Here is a 24,055-nt window from a genome sequence, read left to right on the forward strand (position 1 = left end):
ATCGGCTTTCTTCCACGGGATGTAACCTGCTGCAGCGTAGATCTGAGCTTTTCGTATGGAGTGAGGGTTTGTTATCCAAAGTTAGCAAAGACGGGTCAGATGGAGAAAATCGACGTTAACAATTTATTTTGGGGTTTCATTAGACAAGATGCACTATCGCTTAATGGCCCATATAACGTATGTAATTGAGTACAGAACATTGCATTCCTTACTTTCTAATGAGAGCTGTCTTGCAATGTAAGGTTGTCTGCTTTGGAACTTCAGCTCAGCCACTAGGGCGCCTGTCAGTGTGTTGGTGTGATTGTATTTACACAGTGCATGTAATCTGGGCTTCCTCAGCCCCAAACACTCCAGTGCAGAATCATAGGCTGTAGCCATCACTTAGTTATACAAATACTTCTACAACTATATGATACAAAAAAAAAAAAAAAGAGAGAGAGAGAGAGAGAGATTGCCTTTATCAAAGTTCCTTTGATTTTAACTGCAAACTGTTGTTGAGCAGCTCTGGTTTCCTTTGGATATGACTATGTACATTTCTTTGCATGTAACTTGGATTTTAGATTAGAACACCAACCTCTTGCTTTCCATGAGCCACAAAAATCATAGCCAAATGACATACGTATTAAACATTTTATTCTTTTCTCCTGAGACAGTATCCTTGAATCTGGGACTTGGGCTGTGATTTTGCTTTTTGCTCTTCCCACCCCTCTTGTCGTCTCACTCCTTTTTCCCACGTGGCCTCCAAGAGGTCATGGTCTCCGAGGAACAGGTGGACAAACACCAGTTGGTCGCCAAGCAGTCCTGCTGTAGAGGGAGCCCAGCCAAGAGCTAAAGGACATCATCAGAGAGGGCTTTCTTGAAGAAATGGGCTCTACATTCAGTTATGAGGACAGAGTAAGAGTCAGCCAGGAGAAGGAATCAAGAGGGTGACTCAGGTGGCAGGAGCAGCCCGGGTAGAGGCCTGGAGGCTTGTGGGGTGGGGACTCGGGGAGAGTGCACTGTGTGGTCCAGGGTGGAGGGTGCCCCTGCTTGGGAGGACCCTGGAGTGGGCCTAGGGATGGAGGGCTTTGGAGGAGCTTGGTTTTTTACTAGAACTGACACAGAAGAGGCAGTGAAGGATGTCAGCAGAAAGTGACCCTCAGGAGAGGTACTCCTGGTTTTGCTTCTGATGTTCTACAGAAAGAAGGGGTCGGGGTGGGCGAGAGCAGCTCTGCCCGTCCCTTTGAGACCCACCCCATCATTCATTTGTTCATAACACATGCAATTCTGAGTGTCCAGGGGAGAGAGGGTGGACTCACAGTAGTAAGCAAAATGTATTGCTTCTTGAGAGCTTAGCAGTGTCAGAAGTTGTCTTAGCGTAGAAAGTTCTAGGAACACAGCAGGGACACCTAACGCAAAGTGCAGAGGTTCGAGGGAAGGAAGGCTTCCTTGACAAACAGTCAAAATGAGCCTGGAGGCAAGTGGGAAGTAGCAGCAGGTCAGGGGGCACCTGAGGTCATTGGGGACCTGGGCACTGAGGTGAGGCTGGGCGAGCAGGGTCGGGGGTGGGGCTAGAACTCTACCAGGGAGCCTCTGAAGGGTTTGAAGTGGGGGTGATGTAATCAAATTTGTGCTTTGCGAAGGCTGTCCTGGCTCTGTGTGTGTGTGTGTGTGTGTGTCTGTGTGTGTCTGTGTGTGTCTGTGTGTGTGTGTGAAGCGGGGAAGAGGGGGAGAGTGCCACCAACTGGGAGGGTCATTTGAAGACCATTGACAGGCTGGGGGGCCACCAGTGGGAGAGGGGCGTCGGGGCTGCTTGGGGACAGCAGGGGCAGTGTGGATGCCATATTTCCTCATGGGGAGGGCTTATTAACGGGGACCCCCTAGCGGCACCTTGTGGCTGGAAGAAAACGGATGCAGCCAGGTGGACTTTTCTCTTCCCTGCCTTGTGTGATGATCTTAGCTCAGCCAACATTTGGAACAGAAGAGCTAAGTTTCAGGGTAGCCCAGGACTTTGTTGAGCTCGTTCGAGTGAGATCTGATAGGATTTAGGCTTGTGTTGAGGTCTGCATGTTCACTTAGCTAGAAACGTCCCGTCTTTTGGATTTCCATAGGGGTATTTATTCTTGATAAAGATTGCTTTCTTGGTGAGAGGAAATTTAATACAGCTGCTGTCTTTCTCATAAAAAAATCTTATCTTTTAAGAAATTTAATATTCAAAAGAATAGCAAAATTTAAAAATGATAAAGTAAGGCTTTGGTGTAGTATCTTTGGTTTCTGAGTTAATGTAGATTTAGAGCCTTTGCATTACTTAAATAGCACATCCTTGTCAGTATTTAAAGAGCTGTTAGTGAGCGCCCCAGGCCCCACTTCTCAAAGCATCATAAAATCTTGCTCTGAAATAGTGAAGTCATAAAGTTCTTGTTGGCAGAAGCCAAACAGTTGGTTTATAATTTGCAGCATAGCACCCTTTATAAAATAATAATAGGTTCAAAATTAAGAAAGTGGAAGATAATTGATTTTTTTAAAGCTGAAACATAAACTCTCGTGTTAATGTTGCAACTGGAAATTTCGAAAAGAAAAATCCTACTGTAATATCATCTACGTGGAATACATATATGTCTATCACGTTTGAAATGTAACTGCGCAGTGGTTTTTGAAGTCAGGACCATTCCAGCTGAGATACTGGCAGTGATGCTTGCTGGTTTTCAAAGGAAGACCCTAAATTTGCCTTCTTAGCTTTATTCTTTTCTTTTCTGTTCTCTCTCTCTCTATCTTTTTTTTTTTTTTTTTTTTTTTTTTTTTTTTGTAGTGAGAGGGCTCAGTAGTGTTTTGCCAGCATGAGTTTGGGGCAATTTGGGGGCAGATATCGTGCACAAGCAGTGAGATATTTCCATGCATTTTACTTTCCGGACATCACTATGGAACATGTGGGGGTTTGTGCCTGCAGCCCGGGATGCTGCAGGACTCCCTGTTTCATCACCGTTATGTCGTGGAGCTGCTCCAGTCAGTGAATGACTTTCTGTGGTTTGGAGGTAAGGTGATCTGCTGCAGATGATCAGATGTGTAACTAAGTACTGTTACTTGAAATAGAAAACCTATCAAAAATGGCTCTAAAATACAGGATGAGGGAGGAGAATTGGCTGAGCTGCTTGCATGGGGAATATTCCCAGGTGACTCCCTCATTGTGTCTCCTGTCACTCCCTACCCCCCCAGCCCTGCACGGCAGTCATGCTGAAGCAAGCATGCACTTTCTCAGAAATGCGCTGAATTTCCTTGTGCCTCTGTTTGTTGGCATTTTTTTTTTTGAAAGCACATCTTGCCCTTTGCTTAAATGTCATCCCTGCCTAGTCACCTCTTACACTCATTCTTCTGGACCTCGTCCATACATAGCTGCTGAATGGATGAACAGAATGTAGTATCTCCATGTAGTGGAACATTATTCAGACGTAAGAGTGAATAAAAAAGAAAAAATAAATAAGGGAATATGAAAAAGGCCACCTGCTCTGGGAAGTCCACCCTGACTGCTAAACCCGCCCTTTTCCCTTTGAAACCCAATCACTTATGCTCCTCTCTACTCTTTTTGATAGTACTTACCACCTTCTAATAAACTTTAACACTTTCAAAAAAAAAAAAAAAGAGAGATGCTGATACCACTTCAAAATGGACGAGCCTTGATAACAGCACGTTAAGTGAAAGGAAGCAGACATAAATCTGAAATGCTCAGAATAGGCACCTGCAGAGGCAGAGAGCAGGTGATGGTTGCAAGGGGCTGGGTGGAGAGGGGTTGGGGAGTGTCTGCTAGTGACAGGGTTGTTCTTCTGGGGTGATGAAGTGTTCTGGAAATAGATGTTGGTGAGGGCTGCACAACCGTGAGTGTGCAGAAGACTGCTGAACGCTGTCTCTGGGAGTGCCTGTGGTTGGGGGCGGCTTTATTTTGTTCTCATCCATGAAGAGTCATCTTGTGCTGAGGCCATTCTACTCCTGTGAGTGGTGAGGCTCAGAGACTTTGCAGAGTCATGTGTCATTTTCCCCCTTGCTGAGTGTAAGCAAAAAATCTTTAAGCCTGAGAAAGTGCTCCATCTGCAGAAATGTCTTTCAGTTTTGCATGGTGTAAAAATCTTGAGAGCTTTTTAATCGTTGAGGACAGCCTGTGGGGGGAAACAGCCCGTGAAGCCTGGGTGACACTGGGAAGAGCCGCGCTTCCATCCCTGACAGGGGTGGGGATTTTACCCCCGTTCAGGCAGTGAAGGGCCCAGACCCGTGAGCGGAGTTGACAGTCATGAATATTTACGTGTATCTGCTGCTTCATCTTGGATATTAATTTCAAGCTGAGTCAGTTTGTGGCGGCAGCCTCATCCTACATCAGGAATCTATAGTATCTGCTCTTTGAGGTGAAGACCTGACAGACTTGATTATTTAACAGTCTCCCTTGAATTGATAACTCAGATTCCTTTGTCAATAGTAAAACAGCAGGAATATAGACGTCCTTTAATGCCAATGTGACCTGGAGCAGGTTTAGTCTCTGTGCCTCAGTGGCCTTATCTGTGGGTGGGGAAGATGATAACAGTGTTTCCCTCAGAGGGGCTGTTGAGGGGAGAGTGAGGAGCACAAAGGGAGGACTTACACGAGATGCTCATGAATGACAAAATTTAGTGCTCTCAGCCTGGTGAGGCCTCAGGGGCAGACATGGCCGAACAGAGCATTCCTAGCCGGAGCTCGATCCGTGTTGGCAGCTGTTATGATCAGTATCACCACTGTGGGTTATCAGGCAGTTTTAAGACTTGGTAATATGAATTCATGAATAATGTTAAAAGATTAGACAACTCAGATCCGGTTTACATAGTTCTCAAGATTTCCTATGAGAAATGGATATATTTTCCCCATCTTAAATCTGAGTTGAGTCTCTAAAAAAATTCTGTATTCCTCCATCTTTTTTATTTAATTCTCCATTTCTTGAAAAAAAAAAAGTCTTTAAATGGAGTTACTGGTGTCTGAACTGAGGGTCTCATGCATGCTGAGCATATACTCTCTCAAGTGAGGTATAATCTCCCCCGTGATTTTTTTTTAAACTTTTCTTTCTTAGTATTCAGAGGTTAGAGGCCTCTATTTCTTTTTCTGGAGACATGTCCATGAACCTGTAAATCTATTATTAGTGGACAAAATTTGGTTTATTAAAAAATTCTATAAAATATTCTGCAATCCATTCAAAAGGAAATGCTCATTGACATAAAATATTTCTCCTTTATGGTGATTTCTAATTTTTTGTCTGCCTTAACTTATTAAAAGTAATCCTCATCATCATAATGACCAAGCTTACTCTGAGTGGACACCTCCCTAAGGCTAAAATGCTTTCCTCATGTTTTACCTCATAGCAGGTGTTTAAGGGTAGGTATCAGTGTCTCCTTTTTTGCAGCTGAGGGATTGAGAGATGGGGCAGCTTGTCCAAAATCTCACACAGCTGGCGCTGGCAGACTCAGGGCTGGAACCCAGGCTGCACAGGATGCTTTCTCAATGGCTCCTCTGATCAGCCCCGTGTTGAGTGGTTTCCCGAACTCCTGTGAGTCCATAAATGAACGATTTTAGCGATCTCAGTTTGATGAAGCCTTCAAAGGAGAGACACCAGTGAGAATGTGAGACAGAGTGGCATAAATTGAAATTGTACATTTTCACAAATGTTGCATTCTCAGGCAATGACTTAAAAAGTTTATATTTTTTTTTTAGTGCTCTGTAAACACTAAAAACAAAACATTAAAAATGATTATAGTGCAAAATAGGAGTGGGCTTTGAAAGTCCAACCATTGCTAATGATGTTGCTTGTTTTTCTCTAGTGGTGCTTATTGACAGAAAAATTTACAAAGACTGAATTGGTTCTATGTAGTCTTAGTATGGAGGAAAGTTTTGTCAGTGAATATTGTAAGTAAAATCTTTACTCTTTTCTTTCCTGATGATGAATATGTAAGTTGTTTTCATGGCTTAAGTACATTTCCTCATTTGTGAAATTTGAGTGATGCCGTTTACCTTGTTTGACTGTGAGATGTAGACGCCTTGTATACGAAGCACCCAAGAGCTGCTTAGTAAAAATATGCTGTCACAAGGACAGATAGTTTAGAAGGATCAACTCTGAATACTAAAGAGGGTTGCTTGTTTCTGATGCATATTCAATATGCATATATATGAATATATGAATATGGCTTAAAGTAACAAGGATTCAGGGTTTTGTGTGTGTGTGCAGTATGAAGGTTTAATGAAATCTGTATCATTCTAGTGAGACAGGGACTAGTTAAATCACCTTAAGCAGACGGCCTTGAAGATTATTTACACAGAATGTGTGTTGTTACAACTCAGAATTCATGTTGCCGTGTAACCATCCACTCAGACATTTAAATTCGTAGAAATCTGACTCAGAACTATTAAGTTTAGAAAAATCCACATTGATCATTTTAAGGGAATAAGCTTCTTTCTTTTGTGATTAAAGAAATTTTGATTTGTTTTTCTGCATGCTTAATAGGTTTTAAAATATCAAAACATTGATTTGACATGTCACTTTTTTTAATAGAATAAAGCTCATGCTGTTTTAATGTGCAAATAAAAGTTTTTGTATTTCAATACACTTGTATGATTTCCTGGCTCTTTGAGAAGTATTTTGCAAGATACTTAGATTACCTACTGTTGGAAAAATACAGACGTGACTTTTATGAATAGAGGTCTAGTACAGATCTGTTGGTTTTTGCTACAGTGCATGACATGAGGCGTAGGAGAGAGAGCTTTGCTGCTGATTGCCGGAAGGACAGATCCCAGATCTCAGTCTCCCCTCCTGTAAAATGAAGTGGCTGGACTGGATTCTTTCCTCTTCTAAGATGAGTTTCCATGAACCTGTGTCTTTTGTTTATATTCAAGAGTATTAGCAATGTCAGATTAAATACTGAATACCCTTCCCTTCCCCGAAGCAAACTGCAGTATGTGCTACATAAGCTTTTAGTTATCTGATTCTTGTTTCTGATTCAACAGGCAATTTTTGTGTTGCATCTTTCCCGGCAACCTGGAAGGTCTTTTTAGCCATAGGAGGCGCTGTTGCACCTTCATACAGTCTTAATTTTCCTGTTTGTAAAAGAAGGCTTAACAAATATTTTTTTGCTTTGATTCCTTTGCTTAGTGCTTCAGAATAGCACAATGTCCATTATGTCTGTCTACCTGGAAAAATTATTCTGCTTATATCTTTGTTTTATTCTGTCATCTCGCTGTGAACATTTCAGACTTGCTGTGCAAACAATGGCAAAATCGGTCTTTTATTCCAGTGTTAGCAACCAGTGAGCCGGGATTTTATAAAGCAGCTAGAAGCGGCCTCTTGAGCACCTTAAAGCTGAAAAGTGTACTGAGTTCCCTGAGTATTGACCCAGCCACTGTGTGTCATTTGGTGGGAGGTGATTTTGTACATATAAGAAGGGGTGTAGTGATTTGACTTGGGTTTGCGTGCACGCGCTGCCACTGAGCCACGTGAGCCTGAGTCAGTTTGTTCTGAGTTTCTCCCTCGTCTGTGAGATGGGGATGCTCGTATAAGCTTTGCAGAACTGTGAGAATTAGAAATTATGTAAATTGTTTAGCACAGTGTGAATGTCAAAGGGCTCATAAAGTTTAGCTCCTGTTTTGTATGAAGCCATCATTTTACAGTCTTTGGCAATTACTAAGAAACAGGAAAACAAGAAAAGCTGGTTTTATGATGAAAGATATTTGAGGAGGTTCCATAGTTCCTATACCCATAATTTAGCATCAGCAAAGTCAGGACCGTTACACAGTCGCCCTGAACCAATGTTAAGCCGCAGAATTTTTTGTTACTTCATATATATTGGGGCTTAAGTGGACCCAATACTTATACAAATGTTTTCTCCAGCAGCCAACTGAGAGATGACACAGAAGAACAGACAGGTGATAAATGTCTCCTTTATTACTGATGAAGCCACATTCTCCATGAAATTCAGGGCTGTGGGAAAATGCGTGTCATGATACTGTGTCCCAGAATTAGAGACTCACGCAGTCCCAGTTAGCTCTGGGCCACAGCGAGCCTTCCCTTAAGATGATCTGCCCCATCCTGCACAGGGCTGCCCTGCCATGGAGCTGAGCATCCCGGGTGCTTCCCAAGGGTGGCCAACACTGGAGGGAAAGGAAAGGTTTCATATGCCCTGCTTGTCTCTCCGGACTCACACCTCAATCTGTTATTGTGAAGAGTGCTAGCCGTTGGCCAGGGGTCAGGGGTGTGAAGGGGGAAGCACTCTCCATGGACCAGAGGAGTGTGGAGGAGGCATCCCTTCCCTCAGTTTAAACAGGTGGTGGGATGCAAGAGAAGGGTGCTCCCCGAGAGTTTATAAGAGGGGAAATAAGGATTTCCTTTGGGACTCAGACTAGCCATGAAACACAGAAGATGATTAGTAGGGAGACTTGTAAATCACTTTCTTATTAAATTCACATTTGTTGAGCACCAAAAATGTGCTACATTCTTTTCTGAGCGTTTTACAGAAATGAATCCTTCAATCTACACAACAAGTGAGTAAGGGAGATTTGATTGTTATCCCAGGTTTACAATGTGGAAATTGAGGCACGGAGAGAGTAAGAAAGTTGGCCAAGGTCACAGAGCTAGTAAGTGGCAGAGCTGGTATTTAAACCCTGGCTGTCTGGTTTCCAGGCTCCCAGGGATGGGCTTTGGGTGTTTAGAGGTATCTGCACCCCTGGATCTCTGTACCTCTGTGCATCACTTAGCCCAGAAAGGACAGGGAAAGGAGAGTTACACAGGTGCTCACAGTCGTGTCTCAGCCACTGTCCACGGACAGTGCACCGTGATTGGTGTTAAATGTCTTCTGGGCAGCAGATCTGTTCGTATAACAGAAATTTAGTCCATTGAGTTAATCTAGAAACCCTTCCTGCTCTGCTTCTGTCCATGGTTGCCATGTGACTGCCTGCCCGTGATTGGGCCGTGGAGGAGAATCTGTACTCATAGTTGAACTCTGATATTTCAGTCTGGTTCGTAGTTTCACATCTCCTGTTACATTAATAAATTCAATTTCTGGTTTTCTTGCATCAGTCTCTCATGAGTTTGGTTAATGTGACATCAGTCCATGGGAGCCCAGGGTTGCTGACGGTATATTTTCTGAGCACGTTGTGGCACTTCTACCCGTGCGGACCTGGGTGGAAGATTTCCGCCTTCCGCACTGATTTCCCCGAACAGCAGGGTCCTCTCCCACCCCCGGATGTGAGGCTGGGAGCTCTCAGAGTAGGCCAGTCAGAGGCCAAGTCCACCAATCAGAAAATGATGAAGTCCTTGGAAGTGGGTTTAATAGAAAAAAAGGGCTTCCAGGTAGTCCGATGGGCTGTTCGAGTCCATTTGGTGAAAAGCTATCCACTGTTTCTGGTTGAGCTGCTTCTTTGCTGTTGAAAAGTCTGGATTACATGGAGGGATTTTAAAAAGCAGAAAGCTGTGATTTCATGTGGTACATCCACACCGGTGAGAAGTGATGGATGACCGCCTGTGTGAGGCATAGACAGAGTCTTACAAACTTCATAAAACAGCTTTAAAAGCTCTGCCATCTGAGTGCACTTCATATGGGGTCCAATTCATGACTGGGCATGCTGAGAGGGCAAATAATTGATAATGGCAGAAAGGACACGGAGGCATCAAAAAGGTCTCAGTCATGTTCCCTGTTTAAAGGATGTGGCACAATGTAATATATTTGAGCTGGTTCTTCACTGAACAGTTTTGAGTGTTTTCTGGGACTCCCCAGTGCACCAAGGTTCCGTACAGCTGGGTGTCCCCTCAGTGCAGCTCTGTCAGCGCTCATCCTGGGCTGACGTGGTGTCACGGGGAGCAGGACGGTCAGCGTCCCCGGCTCCTCCGAGCTCCGTTTCTTCATCCGCAATGCTGGGTTTCTCTTCGGTGTCTACTTAGTAGGGTTGCTGAGAGTCACACGTGATGGTTGTCAGGGGCGATTTGTGGTTGTCTCTGTGATTGCCATATAGTGAATATTTGATAGAAACTCTTGTTTTTTATTAAAATTATGGCTCCTAGATTGCAGTGGTTTTTAGTCTGCATTTACTCTTTTTATAAATTTATTCTTATTTTTAAATAAGCACTTATTTTTATTTATTTTTATGAAGGTACTGGGGACTGAAGCCAGCACATTGTGCATGCTAAGCAGGTGTTCTACAACTGAGTAATACAGACCCTCCTTGTCTGAACTTAAAAATAAATATTTCAATACACAAAATAGCTCTTAAACACCATCATGGGACCTATTTTCTGTATAGACAATTGAATACATATGCTATTTCAATAAGAATAAATGTTGTTGGGACATACTTTGTGAATCTGTTTACGTGTTTAAAAACGATCATAGGTAGTGATAAACACGAGTCTTGGATCCACTACTTAGGGTCTGTTTTGCCATCATGGGAAATTATATTCTACAGAGAAGGCTAATTGGGTCTCGTTGATATTTGGATGATTTAGCAGATGATGAAGGCTTTCAAAAGCTGACAGTTTTGTATTTTAAACTAACTACAAAGTTATCTTCTATAAATTGGAAGTCCTCAGCTTGTGAATTGCCCAGTAATTCAGTGTGTACATGTCTGTGTCTCTGTGAACTTGTGTGTGTGTGTGTGTGTGTGTGTGTGTGTGATTTCAGGAAGGTAGAAATAAGTTCCATATAGCCTTCTGATACCTTTCTCTTCCAGTTCAAGGTGTAGGCATATATTTATACAAATAAATTGATACTCTTTTGTCATTTGGCATATTGGTGGGAATAAAAGGTTCCCATACTTGTTTCAGAAGGGTTGGGGAGAATGAGATTAGAAAATAGGAGGAGATAGAGGCAGGAAGGTTCTTTACTCTTTGTGCAGGATGAGAAACAGTAGCTTTTCTTTTTTCTACTAAAGCAAACTGGCACTGAATTGTAACATACTATTACTCAGACTTGCTTTTCTGATCAGATACGAGTGCCTCAGATTTTTCAAGGCAACATGAATGATGAAATGTGTTTTAGCAGTTATCTTTAAATGTAGTTTTATTTTTTAAGTAAAAGGCTATAACCTGTTCTTTCTTCCAGCGTTACAAGAAGTTCCCATTGATCCAGGTACATGATAATTGTGCTTAGTTTCTTTGGGTTATTGTTTTTTTTTTTTAAGTGCTTGTTTCATTGTGGTGTGAATGAATGTTTAAAATTTCTGGATTTTGATGTTTAGAACATGCTGATTTATCAGAACTGTTAAAAACCTGATTGTTGTTTGGTCCTCGTTTGGTGGGGCAACCTATTGATTTCTGTTGTCTGTTAAAGAGGGAAATGCTTCCTCTAGCCTGCAGATCATTAAGTGAATGGTTTGCAGTGTGCCTTTAAAATTCTTTGAATGCATTGAGCATGTTTGTCCAGTGAATTTTGAATTGACTCATAGTAATGACTTTGTTTGATTCTGTGGCTTTTGCTCCTCTCCACATGAATTTGAATTCTCTGTTGCATTTTGTATACGTGTTCTTAACAGGGGAAGAAATTTTGCATTTTTTACATAGGTGGGTTTTCCTATCCCCTCTGAATGCCTTCTGTAATTGATACAGCGAAAATCTGTTATTGCAGTGCTTAATTATTTCATAAACTATTTTTTGGCTTAATCAGAAACAATGACAAAGAATGATAATAAAAAACCTGAAAACCTTCCTTCCTTTGAAGAATAGAAATGAGGTGGTCAGGCTCACGCGTGCTTTGTACCTGACACCCTTACTTTCATGTCATTGTGTATCATGATTCGGAGATGGAGTTGCTTCAGGTTTGTAGATTTTTGTTTTAACATTTGTGTTGAATTCATTCTCTAGGCTGATGTTTCCTGTTGCGTTTGTGGAAAGTGTAGATGAAGGGAAACAGATGCTATGTTTTGTATTCAGGAGGCCTGAGTTGCTGAAGAGAATAGAGTAGAGGGTGGGCTGAGGAACAGAGTGACACTCCCTCACCTCCAGGCTGAAATTGATGAACAATGAAATCAATTAGGTGTATCGGTATTTATTTGACCAATAGAAGTCACAGGGCCCAGACTGTCTAGTTATGCGCAATGGAAAGTACTGAATTCACCTGCAGAATTAGGTGATTTACCAAGTAGAAGCAGCTTAGAGCAATCAGAAAAATCAGTCCTATGATGAGATATAAAAAGAATATAATATCTATTATTTCTGAAACTTTTCTATGTTAAGTTGTGTAGAGCTAAAATTAAGTTCCAAGCACCAGGAGTTAAGAGTCTGGGTGGTTCTGTGGGATCGTTATTCAGGGATGTGTCTAGACCCTGCTGGAATGGCCGAAGCTGGCAGGAAAAGACCCAGAGCCAGGATTTGTCATCCTAGGGTGTCCTCCATAATGGTTCCATGTGATAGCCCATGATTGGGTTAACAAATTTAACAGACACCAGACGCATGTCAACTTTAAGAAGAAAAAGTGTGCTTAGTAACTGCTTTCAAGCAAGCACCTGTGCATCCTCACTCCTGCCTCCTTGCCATAAAAAGCAGAGACAATGCCTTGCTTGCATATTTGAGGTTTTAGATAGCACTCTGTTCATTGCACAGCAATGACCCAGGCCCTCAGCTATAAATGCTGGGTGTGCGTGCTGTTAGATAGCCTATTATCCCCAAAACACGGACCTGGCTGGACTGGTGGTCTGCTTTGTAATGAATATCTAAAGAATTTATCTTGTTCCCCTCTCCCCATGAGTCCCCTAAAGGTAAACTAAGCCTTTTTACTCATTGTGGATTCTACAATCTCTGTCTCATCCTGTCTTTCCCCAAGTTCCTGTTTACTATCACACAACTGTTAAAGACTATTTTCTTTGATTATACACAATAAATATGGGAGCATTTGAGAGGCTCTTGGAGTTGGCTCCCTACTCCCTCTCGCTTTCTTTCCTTTTTCCACAGTCTTGAGTCATTCATTCCATGTCGGTAAGACTTCTGCCAGCCAGAACCCACAGTTCCAGGTGAGAAGGAAGCAGACTTTATCTCTCCTACCCGAGGGAGAGAGAGAAGAGAATTGAGATCTGCTCCCCCGTGGTCCCTTCCTGCCCCAGGGCCACTCCAGTTCACCTGCAGCCTTCTGGCCTCTGCTCTCAGGGCCTCTGTCCCAAGACTGACATCAGCCTTTTTTTCCCTTGTCAATATTTCCTGTGCCTTTCAGAAGTTGGTCTCTTCTCTGCAATTCCAACCTGGCAGATGTGATGGTGGTCAGCGTGCTGGTGGGCAGTCATTTGGGGACTCCCAGGAGCCATTCTGATTCTCCTGAGTCTCTCATTCGGGGTTACAAAACTGTCGAGAACCGGAGGAAGCCCATTCACGTGAGGTCAACACAGTATTACATCACTTTCATTTTATTTTTGAATTTTCAGTGGAGAAATTATTTGTAACAAACTGTTCCAGATTTTCGGCCGCCTGCTTTCCTCACCACTATTTCCTTGTTGGCTCTGGTGCTTGTTTAAAGAACCAGGTTTCTTCTCTGGTCATTTCTAGCAGCTGGGCTTGCCGAATCCTTGATCTGCATTTGAAGCAGAATGCTTCTTCGTGATGTCAAACTGATTTTCCTTGTCATGTCAATATTTTGTGTACACTCAGCAACTGTTTCAAGTGAAGTGCTCTTGTCCAATTTCGGTTAACTCACATTTGCTGAACTCCTGCTTTCATGCTGAGGGCAGTTTCTTCTTCCTGTAATAAAATTTAGCAATTTGCATTTACTATGGGAAGGTACTGGCCCGAGGTGCTTTTGTTCTTAACAGTTTTAATAACAATTCACCCATTAAAATGTACAGTGGTTTTTACTCTATGCCCAGAATTGTGCATCCCATTCAATCTTAGAACATTTTCATCCCCCCAACAGGAAGCTCCTTATGCATAAGCAGACATCCCCATCTTCCCCATCCTCCCACAGCCCCAGGGAACCACTTTTCTCTCTCTGTGGGTTTGCCTCTGCTGGAAATTTCATGTAAATCGAGTTACTTCATGTAAGTGGAAGCATCTATTGTGACTGACTTCTTTCACACTGAGTAACGTTTTCAATGTTTGTCCACGTTGTGGCCTGGGTCAGTACTCTATGCTTTGCTATTGCTGAATAATATTCCTCTGTATGGCTGGGCCCCTCTGTTTACCCATTCATCTCGTGATAGACATTTGTGTTGTTTCTGCTTTTTGGCTGTGATGAGTAATGGCACCGTGAATATTCCTGTAGGAGTTTTTATGTGAACATTTGTTTTCAGTTCTCTTACGTGTGTGCCCAGGAAGCAAAATTGCCTGGTTATTCAGAACCCAAATGTTCAACTCTCTGAGGACCTGCCAGGCGTTTTCCCAAAGTGGCCAGGCTGTGTTACATCCTCACCAGCAACGGCTGCGACCTCTGCATCTTCTGTGTCCTCATTAGTGCTTGTTACTCTTTTTTTGATTATAACCTATTGTAGTGAGTGTGAAGCGGTTTCTCCTAGTGGTTTTGACTTGATTTCCCTTACAGCTAATGATATTGAACATCGTTTCATTGTGCTTATTGGTCATTTGTATATTTTCCTTGAAAAATATTTTTCAGATCCTCTATTCATTTTTTAATTGAGTTGCCTTTTTATTGTTGAGTTGTAGGAGGTTCTTTTTGTTTTGTTTTGTTTTGTTTTGTTTTGTTTTGTTTTTTGGTAGATACAAATTCCTTATCAGATAAATGATTTGAAAAAATTTTCTGCTGTGTGTTGTTTTTTCACTTTCTGGATGGTGTCCTTTGAAGCAAAGTTTTAAAATTTGATGAACTCCAATTTATCTCTGTTTTCTTTTTCCTTGTGTTTTTGGGGTAATATTTAATATCTGAGGTATTTTATTTAAACTTTTATATATAAAATAACTTAATTATTAGGACCGTTCTAGGAGACGGGTGCTGTTGTTGTCCCCAGTCTATGGATAGGAGACTGGGATGCAGAAAATTTCACTGATTTATCAGAGTCAAAGCTACCCAGTGCTGTGGGAGTTCAGACCCTCATGTTTGTCCCCAGCATCTGTGCTCTTCACCACCATGCTCCACTCCTTCCTGGAATCGTTAATGAAAAAGTCTTTACTTTTTTGATTTCTTGTTAGTTTTTGTTTTTCTCATTGGGGCCTCATCTCCTCATTTTCCTTAAAGAGATCCGTGTAGGTTTATTTTAGGTCTCATGTAGGCAGAAGCATTGCTATCAGTTAACTTCTTTATTACTCACTCCCCAGTGATGGCTGTTGCTAATTGACCTAATGAAGTCTTGCTTTAGTCTTTCCTTCTCATGACACTAACAACAGAGTCATGACTTACAGAATGCTCAAAGAAGAAAGTACTTGATTGATTTTATTTTGCTACCCAATCAAACCAATCAAATAAAAACCCCAGAGTTGACACAGACGGTAAGCCCTCCAGAATAGGGTCACTGTCTTCCTTGTGTTTCATTTGTTTGGTCACAGTGTCTGGATAGTGCCTTGCTGTCCAGCAGTTTTTTTAGGATACAGTGCTCGTGAATCATTGTAAGGACAGAATTTTGACAACAGACTGTGCTGTTCATTTCACGAGGGAAAAGTTAATATAGAAATACTGCTCAGATCTATTTTAAAATTAAGCTTGGAATTTTGAGAAGAGTTCAAGAAACCATACAAAGATCTTTTTCACTAATTTTAGATCTATCTTAGACACATTATGGTTACATAGCAGAGTACCTTATCAAGTAGATTTGACAAGAGGTGTGTAGTATTGATTATTTGTTTTAGTTGAAATATTCTACCTGGGATAAAATATTCAGTGCCCATAAATGAACAAATATGTTTGTATTTCTATGCAACATGGGAGCAGACTTCATATGTTTCTATATATTATATATGACTGTGTGTTTTAATCTGTCTTTCAGTGTTTTTATAGTTTTTCAGCAATGTTGTAACTTTAGAATTATTCTAAGAAAATCACCCCAGATTCTAGTGCAGTTGGTACTGTGTATCCTGTCTTATGCATGGGATTCCACTGTCCCCACAGGGAGGAATTTCCTCTTCTACTGAGTTGGTATCAGAGTTAAAGGAACTGTGATTTCTAGGCCTTTGCTCTCCATGTGTTTGCAGTTGGCTGACAATCGCGATTTTCCCTTTCTTGAGTTTTCATTGTTCAATTAGAATTTTTGAAAATAACTATTAATATGTTGCATCGGTCTCCCTAGAAACTTGATGTGTTTGTGCTTTTCAGTTTTCAATTTATGAAAAATGTAAATACACACTTGTTTTTAAGTAGTCCTTTTTCACTAGATATTTGTTTACCTCTTTATAGTTAAAATATTTTTTTCCCAATGAATGAATCGGTGTGCATGTTTTAAGATACCTTAATTTTATTTTTCTTATTGTAACAGTAATATAAATTCATTGTAGAGAATTTAGAAAATACGGATAAACACAGTAATAACTTCACAATGGCCTCTAATCTCACCTAGAGATACAGTTGTAAGGTTTGAAATTGAGAATTACAAGTCCTCTCACATTGTTCTTCTTTTTCAAGTACGTTTTGGTTACTGAGACCCTCGAATTCCCATATGAATTGTAGCAGCAGCTAGTCAGTTTCTGCAGAGGAGCCCACTGGGATTGTGATCGAGACCACGTTGAATATACGGATCGTTCTGGGGAGCACTGCCATTCCAAGAGCGCTGTCTTCTGATCCAGGAATGTGCGTGGTTTGTCTGTCCAGGTATTTAGGTTTTGTTTAATTTTTTTTTTAACAATGCTTTGAGTTTACAGATTTATTTTACTTTTTTTTTTTGCCTTTATACTGAGGACAAATGTGCCAGGTACCGGGATTAAAAGTGTATTTGAGCCCCGCCACTTGCTGCCACCATGGTCGCTGCGCTCTTGCTTCACCCGCTCTACAATCTTGCACAGAATAGGACCTCAGTAACTCTCTCTCTCTTGAATGATTATTTGCTTGTTGGATGATGCTTGAGAGTCCGTGTGATGATTTTTTTTCCCCAGCCTTTCCCCACTTCTTTACTATGCCCTTTCCCTTCCTTTCCTCCAGCCTGGGTTTCAGTTTACCTGTGGCATTGATTTTTCTTGTCTGTAGACACTTCCTTTCACTGGTTCACGATAATTTTACATGTGGGATGTGGAAACTTGCTAGATGTCAAGAAAGAGCCAATCCATTGCATGCTAGTATTTTTAGAATGCATTATTGTTTTATCGATTGAAATTAAATCAGGGTGACCCCCTGAGCCCTCCCATGAGCTGTTTTTGCCTTCCTACAGGTGATAATGCTCTGGTTGCTGAATGTGCCCTTTCCCCAGACTTGGTTTTGGAGTTAAGTCACCATCAGTGGAGCCCTCTCTTTAAAAGATGAAGACAACATTTGCTCCTTCTCCCTGGTTGGGGACTTGGATGAGATGAGGTAACAGATAAAGAATGGAGCCCCACCTCATTCTAACACCCGCTCGTTCCGTTCCTTTCTCCACGGAAAAAGAGTACAATTCAACACTATAAAGATTGATTGTGAGCAAATGAGATAGACAGGACAACCGATCATTTATTAAATATACTTTCATGCCAGAAACAAATGTATTATACACACAAAAAGCACACAAAGCACGGTAGTACCGTGATTACAAACGTGGGTCCGAGTTCGAGTCCTGCTCTGGAGTGACCAGTCCTGTGAGATGGAGAACTGGTAGGTCGGCTTAGCCTCTCCCGGGCTTGTTTTCTGTCCTGCAGAGATGGGGCTCGCTAGGCGTCCCTCCCCCGTAGAGGTGCTGTAGGGTGTAAATGATGCTCGTGGGCAGCCCGAGCACAGCTGCTCGTTCCTCGTAAGTGCAGGAGAGCATAGCTTTTGCGGTGACGGCTTTATAACAGCCCCGTGTAGACTTTCAGTGCTCCGAAGGGATGCCTTGTGGTTTGGAGATGGGATTCTCACTTCTGTAAATACCCAAGGATTGTGTAATTGGGCCCTGCTGATTTGAATCTATTCTTTAGAAAGTACATATTGTAGATATATTTTTCAAGCATGCATGCTTTTTTCTTTTATTATTTACAGTTCTACCCTCTCTCTTGGTGGGACTTTTCATGGAATCCAGGAAACAGCCCTAAGCTACCTGCCTCTTCACACGTCTTCGTGGCGGTTTTCTTCCCTGACTAGAAGAGGGTTCTGCATAGGAAATTTTCTTTGTTCCCCTTTTCTTGGAGTCTCTCTGTCTGTCTGCTCACCTCTCACCTGTCCAACTGTCCATTTCTCTACCCACTAATTCTTCTGACTTGTTCCAAAAAGCATTTCAGGCAGCTTACAGAAGAACAGATACCAAATAAACAGGTGAGAAAATGGGGCCAAGTTCAGACAGTGAAGCTAGGAGGCGAGCCTGTGTGAGGGTGGCAGGCATGAGAGACACGCGTCTGCCCTGTGACTTATAAGATCGACAGCAACAGTGTGCCTGAGGCTCCCAGCAGACACAGGGAAACAGGGTTTGTGGGAGATGCTCACTGGCTGTGAAATAAATAAGTGGCTGAGGAGAAGCCCAGCCTTTCCAGCTACTAAGGCTTAGGAGAATATTTTGAGTGTCTTCAACATCAGAGAATTTCATCTTTTCTTTTGTCAGAGTTCTACATATAGTTGGTTACATTCTGTACCTGGAAATTTCTCCAAAACTTCATCCCACGTGAGTCCCATGACTCGGGAATGGGGTGGTTCTGCTCATTGACTGGGGTTGGCCAGAAACCGAAAATGACAGCTTCAAAGGAGCCTGGGATTTGTCAGTTATGTTTTGTCAGTACTGTAGAGTTCAAAAAATGCTTTCACAGTATCTCTCCATCTGAGGCGGCAGCGTGCTCTCTTAGCAGCATCAGGAGCTCAGGGCCACGGGATGGCGGGGGCTGACTGCATTGCCGTCAAGACAGCTGAGCTAGTCACTGCAGGTGTGGTTCTTTTACGTAAGGCCTTTCATGTTCTTTACTTGAATGTGTCAACAGGGAGTTAATTAACTGAGTCAATTAACATTTAATAAATATGATGCTTTGTTGAAAAGACAGTTATAGACAGAATATAAGCTCTGAAGCCTTTAAAAACGGTTTCATTACTGAAATTTCAGTAGGGGAGATACACAGTTTATCTTATTTATGCCTCTCTTTTAAAGTAACAAAGAAACAAGACAGAAAAGGCAGAGGATGGTTTCTGTTCTTCCTTTCTGCTTGCAGGTGCCCTCACCTCCAGTAGCATCCATCCAGACACCGGAACTGACACTGGCCGTGATCAGAACTGCCTCAGCCCTGAAGACACAACAGACAAATAGAAGGGGGCCACGCCCTGTTACAGCAGGTGCTCTCACTTTGTGGATCCTTATGTAACTGAGCGGTGTTAATCAGGATTGCCCGTTCTACATTGTGTGGTGCTGCTGCGGTGTCTCCTAGTTACTTGTTTCTGTAAGTATTCATGTATTATTCCCCACTGCGTGGTACTACACGTCTAAAAATGCTTTTTTCAGATGAAAAATAATGTGCATTTAATATAATATGTCTGAAAAAAGGGGCAAAAGAGTCTATCCTGGTCCCGCTACTCAGAGATAATAATTAACAATTTAACATTTATTTTCTGTTCTTTTCGTCAGTGTGTATCATCTCTTTCATAAAAACCAGTGAGCACTCTGTCCCTGTTTACTGTTTGGAGACCTCCATTTTCCATTCGGCTTATTACATGTTTTTCTACAATATTCTATCTCCCCTGGCATGATTTTTAAAGACCAGTGTAGCATTCTGTCTTATGGAGGCATCGTCCATTTTACTTCGGACTTAAATAAACTTTTAAATTCCAAGTATACTTAACTTGAAATGCTGAAAAGAGAACTGTGGTGGTACAGGAAGGCCCCTAACTCCCTTCCCATTATTTCCTGAGAGTAAAAGCTGTTGAAAATTTGGTATATATATTTCATGACCTTTATGCCAATGAGATACATATATATACACATATGTGAAATCAATGTATAGGTGTGTGTATATATGCTTTATTTAAAAATGAGACCATACTATATGTTTTTCTGCAGCTCGCTTTATTCACTCAGGGGTATATCATGGACGTCCTCCCACTCCAGACTCACCCGGTCCTTTCAGATAGATTGGAGGGGTCTCCTGGTGTGCGGGTGTCGTCTCTTGTCCACGGACACATTTGGTGGGAGAGTGCTGTGGACAAGGCCCTGGACCACGGCGAAACACAGGCTCCCTCAGGGCCCGCAGCTCGCCTTGATTTACCGCATCATTGTCTTGATGGTGGACAGTTAAGTTTTCTCCATTTTCCACTGTCAGAAAGAATGTTTGAGTTGCATCCTTCTTGTACAGACATTCCTGTGATCTTGTATGTGTATTCCTTTAGTTAAGGCTTCTGGAAATTTAGTCCCTGGATGTGACATTTACATTCATCACAGACTCCTTTCAAGTGACTAGAAATTCCTTCTCCATTGGGGAATGAAAATATGCACAATTACTTATGTAACCAATTCTCTATCGCTGGGTATGATTTCACTTCAGTTTTTCTTCCCACCTTTGTAAACAGTGTTCTGTAAATACCCTGATGGGTACATCTTCTTGGACTGATTTTTTTTTTCCTAAAGGAAACGATTCCTAGAAGTGGAGTTGAGTCAGTGTGTATGTACGTTTTTCAGAGCTTACAAATCCATTGATATATCATCCTCTGAAAAAGTCGCTCATGATTTGTTCTCCCACAGATGGACACTAGCTAGAATATCTTAAAAATATTTGCCAATATGATAAGCAAAAGTGCTTTTTCATTGTTTTTGTTTGCATTTGATGACCAGTGAGGTTTTGAGCATTTTTCACTCATTAGCCATTTGACTTTTTTAAAATGAATGATTCCTTTTGTCCTTTGCCCACATTTAAGTGAGGGAGCTTCTTGTTGCTTTGTGACAGCTTTTTGTATGTTATGAAAATTAACTTCGTGAATTCATCAACATGTATCACAGAGCTTTTTCTTGTCATTTCTTTCCTTTCATTTTGTTCAGGAAGTTTTTTGATTTTTGTTGTGGCTCAAACTATTCTTAGGATAGTAAATGTCTTCCTTATGGGTTTTATCTTTGACATTATTCTTAGAAATACTCTCTTATAATGGAATAAATCTCTTCTGTAGGTTTGTTTAATCTCTAAGATGGAGATTATAATAGTACATGTTATAGTGAGGAGAAGTTGAGTTAATAAGAGCAAAGAGTTGTATTTGCTGTTACTAGTACTTTTTAATATTTACATCACTATCTGCAATTTATCTTGTGGTCATTATGACAGGAATAGAATTTATTCTTTCCAGGTGATTCTCTGTCCCAGGACAATTATCAAATTCATAAATTTCTCTTTGATTTGAAATCCCACCTGTACAAAATACTTACATACACTAGAGTCTCTTTTTGAGCTCATGGTTCCCTTCTGTCAATCTCCTTTCCTTACTCCAGCACCATATCTTACATATTGTAAAAATTTATTTAATAACTGGCAGTCTGATTTTTTTTGATTCTTTTCTTCCATCCCAAATATTCTTGTCAAGTATTATGACTTTATTATTCCTGAAGAATTCCAAAATATTTTGTTCAAGTTAAAAAAATTCAGATTGGAATTTTCATGGGATTTTTTAGTAAGTTTTGAATTATTCTTAGGGGAACTTACATCTTTACAAAACTGCTTTCCTCCATGCAATATGTTTATGTCTCTACATTCATACCTCTTACTTTAACCCTCAGTACAGTCCTGAAGTTTCTCCATTTAGAATATGGGCATTATTTTTGAATTTATTCCAGATTATTGTTTATGTTTTTGTTAATTTTGTAAGTGAGAATTTTTTGCTATTATATTTTTAAATGCTTAAAACTGACATTTAGAAAGGAAGATTCTGTTTGTCAATACTCACTTTGTAACTTGTCATTTAAAATTGTAAGTATTAAGTACTTGTTCCAGAATCCTTTCTTTTCTGTTTTTCAAAATTTGTTTCCAAGATTCTCAAAATGTTCATAGCTAAGTAGTATAGGTGGGGAGACAGATGGAGAGAGGTAGTGTGGCTCACGTACAAACAGTGAGCACTTTCATGGCTGCCTTTAGGCTGGAGAAGCTGCAGAAGAGCCCAGGTTAGACCAAGGGTGGCTTTGTATGCACTTGAAAGCCAGCTTTCCTGCCTGTATGGTGAAGCCTGGTGGGCGTGGTGGGTAGATGATCAAGGTCTGATCAAGGTCATTGGCTGCACAGAGCGCTGTGTCTGTGAGAACTGGAGACCATTACCATGGGAAATGCTTGGCACCAGGAACACTGCAGGGGAGCTGGGGAGCCTGTGTGTTAAGGATTTTCCAGTCCTGGGAGTGGGAAGATGAGACTCTGCATTCAGATCTGAGTTTGAATTCATCCTCTCTTGTTTACTGGTCCTCTGACTTTTGTCAAGTTATCTACCCGCTTTGAACTCCTGTTTTCTTGTCTCTCAAAACAGGAGAATTACAGCCTGCTGCTAGAGTGTTTGATCAGGGTAAATGATTTGTGTCTATAAGATGCCACGTACAGTCACAATCTCAGTGAGAAATGGGCTGTCACCTCTTCTTCTGCAACTCAGTGCTCGATAAGACATCGGGGGAAAGCCAGTCCCTAATTTGTATGTGATGCAATGAGGAACAAAATTAACGTCTTGCCTTTCCCTAGCAGTATTCTTACTTCTTTGCTTCATTTACCTCTTTCCTCCTTTACTCTCCCCTTTCACCTCCTCCACCAAAAGAGACTGAGTCTGTCTCAGAACACTACATTCAAATTACTTTAAATGTTGGCTCATCCCCATGAAATTACAGTGAAATTAAAAATAATCTGTACACGTCCCAGACATGATTATATTTGATTTACACACACACACACAATCAGGCTACCTCCCATTTGCTGAGGGAGAAGGACCACTTTTTCTGAGTTTTCATTCACTGAGCGTGAGAGCAAAGTCTCTTAAGCAGAAATCGCCTGGCTTCTTGCATGGTTTTTTAAATTGGATTTCTGCTTTGTGTCTATAGAAATAGTCTCCTATTAGAAGGGGGGAAGTGGAGACATAGATATTCTGCTGAGATATTGGTGTCATCATATTTGAGTTGGAAAGGACTTACGACAGCATAGAGTCGTAACTTTTTATGGGTGAGAATCCATGATAGTGTAACTTGGACAAGAACCCGGGTCTTCTGTCTTCATGTCCACGCGGATGAAGAGGCAACTGGGTGGGGGATGGCAGGGATCCTTGCTTGAGTTCCGGGATCTTGCTAGTTTCCATTGTTCAGCTGCCTTTAGTTTATGTCCATGTGGCCTCTCATGGGAAGGTCACTCTATCCTGATAGATTGAGTTTCTAATCAGCAAAAAGGTCTGGACCCACTCATGGTTCCCAGAGATTTTCTGCTGACCTGCTGACACTTTATATACATGAAACCTAAGAAACTGCTGGATATAAAATCCTTATTGTTATCATTTGCCCTCGAGTTCCACAGGAATGGGGTGCTGTCTCAGGCTGTCTAAGGCCAGCTCTGAACAAAGATAGTTTGATAGGCTGTGCAGCTGGACACTCCCCAGTCGAATGGGATTTCCAGCTTAGTTTTTAGAATCAGGCAGATGAGTTCAAATCTTGCCTTTACCAGTTATTAGCTTTGTGACCTTGAGGAAGAAATTTTACTTTTTGGGGGACAAATTTTCTTTATCTGTAAATAAGTTCAATATTTATTTTAGGGTTTTTGTTTTAGAATTGAATGAGCTAATTCCCTCATTTATTCCTAAAATACTGATCACATGGTTCTATGCTGGTGACTTAGTGGTTGATTACTAAGGGACTCAGTAGTGAGAATGTGGGTGAGGCTCCCTGGATAATAGAGCTTATATTGCAGGATATGCTTGTAAAAGACTGGATTGCAGTGGATTTTTAGTAAATGTCCATTCCTTTCCTAATCCCCATTGATTGTGTATATATCTTATACTAATATATGAACAATTTTTTATTGCAATTTAAGTCTTTTTGTAGTATTTAAAGTATGTAGCTATAACAAAAATACGTGAAATAAAATGATTTGACT

The 24,055-nt window shown here is 41.3% G+C and overlaps 1 protein-coding gene across 14 annotated transcripts in view; it reads left to right on the forward strand.

Moving 5' to 3' along the window:
* Positions 1 to 24,055, forward strand: part of LOC141575060 (trafficking protein particle complex subunit 9-like) — a 144,816-nt gene that overhangs the window by 33,115 nt on the left and 87,646 nt on the right. For 8 of the 14 annotated variants that reach the window (XM_074353234.1, XM_074353236.1, XM_074353231.1 and 5 more), the window contains 3 exons: positions 16,515 to 16,700; positions 17,254 to 17,393; positions 19,184 to 19,408. The gene's annotated coding sequence lies outside the window, so the exon portion shown is untranslated. Of the gene's footprint in view, positions 1 to 16,514; positions 16,701 to 17,253; positions 17,394 to 18,588; positions 18,649 to 19,183; positions 19,409 to 20,025; positions 20,511 to 24,055 lie in introns of those variants that run through there. The other 6 variants (XM_074353242.1, XM_074353230.1, XM_074353239.1 and 3 more) reach the window with 6 other exon arrangements.

This window comes from Camelus bactrianus, chromosome 25 (assembly GCF_048773025.1).
Source record: "Camelus bactrianus isolate YW-2024 breed Bactrian camel chromosome 25, ASM4877302v1, whole genome shotgun sequence".
NCBI lineage: Eukaryota > Metazoa > Chordata > Mammalia > Artiodactyla > Camelidae > Camelus > Camelus bactrianus.